This window comes from Canis lupus, chromosome X, assembly GCF_011100685.1.
Source record: "Canis lupus familiaris isolate Mischka breed German Shepherd chromosome X, alternate assembly UU_Cfam_GSD_1.0, whole genome shotgun sequence".
Lineage (NCBI taxonomy): Eukaryota > Metazoa > Chordata > Mammalia > Carnivora > Canidae > Canis > Canis lupus.
Window position 1 is genome coordinate 105,816,822 of NC_049260.1, and position 6,788 is coordinate 105,823,609.

Below are 6,788 nucleotides of genomic sequence, written 5' to 3' on the forward strand. Positions count from 1 at the left end.
CTACTGTGGACATTGCTGCTATAAACATCGGGGTGCAGGTGTCGCGGCGTTTCACTGCATCTGTATCTTTGGGGTAAATCCCCAGCAGTGCAATTGCTGGGTCATAGGGCAGATCTATTTTTAACTCTTTGAGGAACCTCCACACATTTTTCCAGAGTGGCTGTGCGAGTTCACATTCCCACCAACAGTGCAAGAGGGTTCCCCTTTCTCCACATCCTCTCCAACGTTTGTTATTTCCTGGCTTAGAACTCTTAAGTGACTTCCCTTTCTATACAGAACGAAGCTCCAAGATCTGGTCCTAACCTCCCTATCCTCTCACACACAGCAGACATTTTGAACCAAGTGCAGTTCTTTGGAGGAGCCTTGATCTGACCTCTTCTTTCCTTTGCTTTTTGCATAAACTCTCCTCTCCTCCTGATAAGGACCCTCCTTTGAAGGCCTTCTTGCCTGCCTTGAGCCCCCACAGCCTCCCTCCCTAGGGAAGCACTTCCTGACCCAGCCATACTCCCCATCCCAACCAGAGTCCTGTGTCTTGCTCCCTGCCTTCACACTTCCAGCATGGCACTCATCATATCGGTCCCTGATTATTTATCAAAACCTCTAGCAAGTCACTTCTTCCTGGGCTTCAGTGTCCGCAGTTTCTGAAGAAAGCTGGACTCTCTCGGGTAAAATTTTAGCTTTACCCATTTTGCTATTTGTCCCTCATTTCCAAGCTGAAGTAAGTGGGGACTGTCAAAAGAGCAACTTCCAAGTCAACACATGTTTGAGCTAAGCCTGTGCCACACTGACTCTTCCATCTAGGGAGAATTAATGCCCACGCTGATGACCTTGAAAACCCAGAAGATATTAAACTACACTCTAAATTCAGCTGAGACACAACATATACCTGGTAACACTTCCACTGAACTTACTGCAATTCTTTAGAAATGAGTAAACCTTACGTGTTCTATGTATACATTACTAATTTTGCCCATAACTAATTATTTCAAATACCCCTTTCCCCAAAATCTCTAAACAAATGAATTAGGTGCAAAGCACTTTTAGGATCATTTGAGACTTGTAACTTTAACAAGGACAGATCAGAATTTTTGAGGCCAGAGGAGGCCCTAGGATCATCCAGCTCAACCCTGATTGCAGTTGGATGAATGGGGACTCTAACAGGCAGAGTGGCCTACCCCTAAGGAACACGGCTCCTCCACACATGCCCATTAAAAGTGGAAATTCCAATAACTGTCTGCATACTAGCCACCATTGGTAAAGCACCAGTGAACCACTAGAGACAATAAACTTGTATTATTAAAGCGGAGGTTTGGTGGTGTTAAGGATTATAACAAATAAGCTTTAATCCCCTCTTTTACTGAGCTACTTTATTAGAGGGGAGGGAGACCTTTGCTTTGCTGCCACATCAAACTTCACTATGATTAGGCACCAACAAAGTAGTAAGCATTAGACAGCACAGGAAATATCTGTAGAGTTCTTTATGCTTGTATAATTGCCTCAAGCATTAGTCACTTTTAAAAAATCACACACACATACTTAACACTGGAAGACAGACTTTACTACCAAAAGTCTCTTTTCATTAAGATTTCACTTCATCGCGAATTAAAATCCATCCCCCCCAACCACTACCTCCAGAGAACGCACTTAACCCACCCATCCTTGAGGTAGACCAGTGTTCTGCTGTTTCCCCTAATGAGGAAACGGAAGACCTAGGCAACTAGCTCAAGGGTAAAGCACAATTCAGTAAGAGCCCCTTCTACTGATTAAATTGAACCCATGGCATAAGGGAAAATTAAAGGGCTCTGAAAATTCCAAAGTTTCATGTCAACAGGAAAGAAGAATGACACACACAGAGACCCTCTTGAGTTTGCCAACATCTTTCTGGGGTAAGCTAAAGATTAAATGTAAAATTAAAAATAGGTAACTTCCTTTGCTAACTATATTTGTCCTAGAAGCTGACATCTTCAGATTCTTTTTAAGCAGTGGTTCTCCAAGTATGGTCTCCTGGCCAGCAGCAGCAGCCTCATTTGTAATGCAAATCCCTAGGCCCCACCCCAACCTCTGAAGGAGTGGCCACCTAGGTTTTAACAAGTGCTAGGGTTTAAGAACCACTGGAGGATTCAAATGGCCTCATCTATGTGGCAACTGGTTGACTACATTTAACACTTTGTTATTAATCAATACTCACTTTGTCTACCTTGTGAGGTCTCAAACAGCTAACTAGCAGGGCGTAATAATTTCTGCTCAAGGTGGGCGACCCTATAGAGCCCCCTGAAACCCAAACCTAACAATAGGCCCACATCCAGGTGTCCAACACATACTAGCCTCTGAAGTAAAGGCTGCATCTCTCCATCCAGTGGCCGCTCCACCCAAAGCTTTCATCAGAATCCCAAAGCGTGTTTGACAAGTACTCTTCTCCCATATTGGATCCCAAGCATGCCCAGTTCCGGAAGCACGGGTGTCACACTCGTTTACAACTTTGAACCCCTTCATATGGATAAGCACATGTACTTAAAATGGGCACATGTTGTCCAAAATATGTTAGCCTGGTCAATTCCCAAAATTAGGTGTCTTGCTGCTTTTTGTAGTTGCAACTTGATAAGCAAGTATGCCTAACCTTTCTTTTAAGGACCACCACTGCCACTGCCACTGCCACTGCCACCGCCACCACCACCACATCTTTTTAAAAATTCTCTAGCATTGTTAATCTTAAAAAAGAAAAAGAATCAATTTTTCAGATTTTAAAATTTCATTTATTTTGCAAACTTGAGGTCCAATTACATTCATTAACAATCAGATCATTTACCAGAGTGCCAAAACACACTTCATAATTTCAAATATTTTATTCAAAAATCTTAATAAGGTTTTTTTTAAATCTAGATACATTCCAAAATACTCATTAACAGCAGGAACTAGAGAAAGGATTTTACCATCTTACTTTCACCCTGACAGACAGTCGTCAATGAAGGTCCTGCGGTTTACAGATGGATACCGTGCAATTTTTCTCCTATTATACTCATCAAAATTGCATCGTGATCCACCCGACAACAGCAAAACAGGTCATGTTGCAATTACCAAAGTATCAAAACTTGCAACCTCTGCAGTTTCAAAGAAGAAAAAGAAGACGATAAAATCCTCCTTTCTTCCACAGGCCGGGACAAGTGCAATACTTTATATGGAACACAAGTAATGCCACAAATCCCCACCCGCGGATGAATGGGCATGAAGGCTGAAGAGGCACGCCTTGAGTCAGAGCCACCGACGGCACACACATGATCACGGTCAGTTTTGCATGGATTTGCACAGCCCTATATGCACAAGTACGCTGAAATGCAAACCTGCAAAACTAACCGGAAGCGGCAGGGTATTTCACCAACATTCTCTCCGGCGTGCTAAGACTCGCTGTCCGAGGGTTACCGGAAGTGCCCACACTACAGTAGAGAAAAGCCCAGACTACCTGCACTGTGAGCACTTTGGTACCCCTCAGACCCCATCTTCTCTTCCGTACACGCGGCCCGCGATGCCCCCCTGCCGTGCAACCTGCCCCCCCACCCCCGCCTGCTCCCATCGAATGATGAAACCACCCAAACACAGACCTTCGACTTCGTCCCATTCCAGAGATTCCTCGAGGAGAACTGTTTAATGATGAGCACGAGGCAGCCTGTGCCGGAAGGGGCATTTAGGGCAGTAGGTTCTAAGCGGCTTCACTAACTGCACTAGATGCACCTTAACACAGGTCACACGTGATGAGGAGGGTAGGAAGGAGCGCCACAGCCATCGGCAGCACAGCGACGCACAGAATCTGGTTCTTGGCGTCCGATCCCATCGCCCCAGTAATGTAAGAAGTGCTTGCATTGCAGTAGATCGCAGAATGCTACCTGCACTGTAAGCACTTTTACACGGCCAAGGCCCACTCTTGGAGCATGAGGCTCTTCCATGAGCCCCTCTTCTCCATCCTCCCAGATCCATTCGAATTCGCCTGGTTAAAAAACACACACGGACACAGACAACAAAAACAAAAGCTGTTAGGCACCGCACAAGTAAACTACTAGTTAATATTCCTGAAACAAGCTGGCCTTTGGTTTTGGAGCTGCAGCCAAAGCCGGAGAAATAGTCATCATCTGAATTATTTACACAGCATTGCACGCAAATAACACTGGCGGGTGCAAAAGCCGGATTCTGAAGTATAAGCCGATTGGGGACTTCAGAAAACTTGAGATCTGCATCCCAGTGCGTCTGCAGGCTCATCATCTGCATCCTGATTTTAGAAGAGGCGTGTCCAGAGCAGGATGCATGCACGAATCAGGGTACGTGCTTCTTGAGGTGGAGCCTCTATACAAAACGTGACTGTTAGATTAAATGCATAGTCCCCGCCCCCACCCCATTAATAGAAAATGAAAAATTTTAGAGCTGGTTTAAGAAACTTAGCCTCCCGCGCCCTTCAAATAATGCACAGATGGCCCAGAGATGTCACATTTTGATCTATTTCAAAGGGCTCTTGTTCTGTTTAAACATTTATGGACCCATTTTCTCCATTAAACCCAAAGAAGGCAGATTAGCTCTCCTTTCCTTCATGTCATTATCGTCCATAAGTAAAACCTTCTCCCATTTCCAAGTGCTTATTTTACCTAAGAACATGCAGGAAGGAAGTGAGCCCCCATTTGAAAAGGGCTCAGAAGGTTTCCCTACCTCTTCCACGATGGGTTAAGTTTTGTCAAAAGAGGCAAAAATCAGAGTCCAAAATCTGTAGTAGGTTTACCAAATGAGGGAGTTTTACATGTCGGGTTGCCGTCATGGTACCCCATATGCCACTAATCCCATCTTTAAATTAAAATTCGACTGATTCATCATCATTACACTTAAATGTAAACTCAAATTTTCTATGGGGGAGGAAGATTCAAGTTAATAGAGGAAAAAAAAAAAGAACCAGGAGTACCCTTTTTCTTCTTTAAATCGAGTTTCTAGTCCCACAAAGTTATTTAGTCTCTGCTTAAAACAAAACAAAACAAAACAAAAAAACAACAAAAACCATACTCCCAACCGGACTCTTAGCGCAGAGTATTTGCCGACTCCACTCGGCAAAACTGCGCCCCAGCAGGGTCGGAGGGCGCGCCCGGCACACTTACCACCTCTCCGGAGTTCGCCGGTCATCTGGTACACATCGCGCACGCCGGGCGGCCACTGTAAGGTCTTCGAATGCAAAAGAGAAGGCAAAGCCCCCCACGCCGTCCACGCGCGCCTCTGCGGACCCCCAGGCCCCTTCCGCGTGTCGCACACGCTCACCTAGTGCCGGGTTGAAGGCCCGGGGCGCCCGCGCCCGGGGTGTGCTCCAGCTGCTCGCACCACGCGCTCCCGTCCTCGTGCTGCAGCCGCCGCCGCCGAGATTAAAGAGAAAGAAACAAAGCATCATGGGAAACGGAGTTCTCCATTCAAAGCACCAAAAACGCGCCAAGCCCACGCCTCCCTCCCCCTCCATTCCCGGGTTGGTGGGAGAGAAGCCAAGGGGGAGGGGAGTCCTTTTCTCCCCTCCACGTGCACCCCCCTCGGCCCGTGCCCCCCCAATCCTCCCGGAGCCTAAAAGTCAGCGATGGAGGAGAAAGGGGGCCCCGCTTTCCGCGCGCTCCCCGCTACTCCCCCAAACTGCACTCTGCGTATCAGCTCGCAAGTCCCGCCCGCTCCGTCCCCCCCCCAACCCCGTCCCCTCCCACCCGGCAGTCAAGTCACCCCGCTCCCGGCTGCCCCCACGAAGGTCCCCGCTTCTGCCAGCGCCCGGCCCTCGCAGGTGGCACGCGCGCGGCGACCCCGCGCCGGCCAGCCCGCTCCCGGCGCCCGCGCGACACACAGCCCGAGCGCTCCGGGGACCGGCGGCCGGGGGCGAGCGCTGCCTGCCCGCCCAGCCCGGCGAGGAAGCGAAGCGAGGGGACGCGTCCCGGAGACTCCTGGGGGCGGCGGGCGCACGCGTCAGCCGAGCGCCCCCGACCCGACGGCGCGGGCGATCGGCCCCGCGGCCACCACTTGAGGAGCGCTCGGTGCCCTCGGCCCTCAGTCCGAAGCTATATCCCTGGGAAAAGCCCGCCCCTCCGCCTTTAATAGCCCAGGGAAAAAAGCCCGCCCCCGCCCACCCGGCCGCACAGGAATTAGGAAACGGAACCCCCACCCCGCCACAGCGCAAACCCCACCGAGGCGCACTTACCCACGGGCCGGGCGCAGCCGGCATCTTCCCCGCTGCCCCGAGCTGCAGGCTTTATTTAAAGGCGCGCCTGGGCCGCGGGCCGGGCGGGAGCCGGTACCGCCGGCGCGGAGTCCAGGGCCGCGCGCTCGCCGCCACCCCGTCCGCTCCGCCGGCGCTCGTCCCATCCCCCCACCGGAGACAGACGAGGCCCACGGAGCCGTGGGACCGGGGTGTCCCCCATCCGGCGCGCGCATGCGCGCCGCCCCGCCGCTAGACTGAAAGTGTTCCGAAGGCCCAGAGAGGAAAGAAACACAGACGCAGCATTTCCACCCTCTGCACATGTGAAAGTTTTAACCTCTGGCACCTTGTGCTACTGTTCGGAGGATTTCGCCTTTGCCCGGCGCCCCCCCCCCCCCCCGCCCCGCCTCAGCCACTAAATCAGGGCTTCTTGGCAGGCATCGCTAACGGTAGCTGCCACCGAGTACACGCACAAATGCAAGGAAGATACGGTGCAATTATCTTGCTTTCTCTTCTCATTCTGCGGCTAATGAGAACCAATTGAGGGCGGACTGCTTAAAGGCCAAAGCCCAAGTACACTCTGAAAAGTAAGACGATG

The 6,788-nt window shown here is 50.3% G+C and overlaps 6 non-coding genes across 6 annotated transcripts; all 6 read right to left on the reverse strand.

Moving 5' to 3' along the window:
• Positions 1 to 2,978: 2,978 nt before the first annotated feature.
• Positions 2,979 to 3,045, reverse strand: MIR363 (microRNA mir-363). The gene has a single exon (NR_049402.1). It is a non-coding gene; the product is annotated as a microRNA mir-363 (primary transcript).
• Positions 3,046 to 3,147: 102 nt separating this feature from the next.
• MIR92A-2 (microRNA mir-92a-2) lies at positions 3,148 to 3,208 on the reverse strand. Its single transcript, NR_049401.1, has one exon. It is a non-coding gene; the product is annotated as a microRNA mir-92a-2 (primary transcript).
• A 75-nt stretch (positions 3,209 to 3,283) lies between these two features.
• Positions 3,284 to 3,347, reverse strand: MIR19B-2 (microRNA mir-19b-2). The gene has a single exon (NR_049400.1). It is a non-coding gene; the product is annotated as a microRNA mir-19b-2 (primary transcript).
• Positions 3,348 to 3,412: 65 nt separating this feature from the next.
• On the reverse strand, positions 3,413 to 3,480 carry MIR20B (microRNA mir-20b). Its single transcript, NR_049416.1, has one exon. It is a non-coding gene; the product is annotated as a microRNA mir-20b (primary transcript).
• A 180-nt stretch (positions 3,481 to 3,660) lies between these two features.
• On the reverse strand, positions 3,661 to 3,737 carry MIR18B (microRNA mir-18b). The gene has a single exon (NR_049417.1). It is a non-coding gene; the product is annotated as a microRNA mir-18b (primary transcript).
• Positions 3,738 to 3,839: 102 nt separating this feature from the next.
• MIR106A (microRNA mir-106a) lies at positions 3,840 to 3,896 on the reverse strand. The gene has a single exon (NR_049399.1). It is a non-coding gene; the product is annotated as a microRNA mir-106a (primary transcript).
• Between the last annotated feature and the right edge of the window lie 2,892 nt (positions 3,897 to 6,788).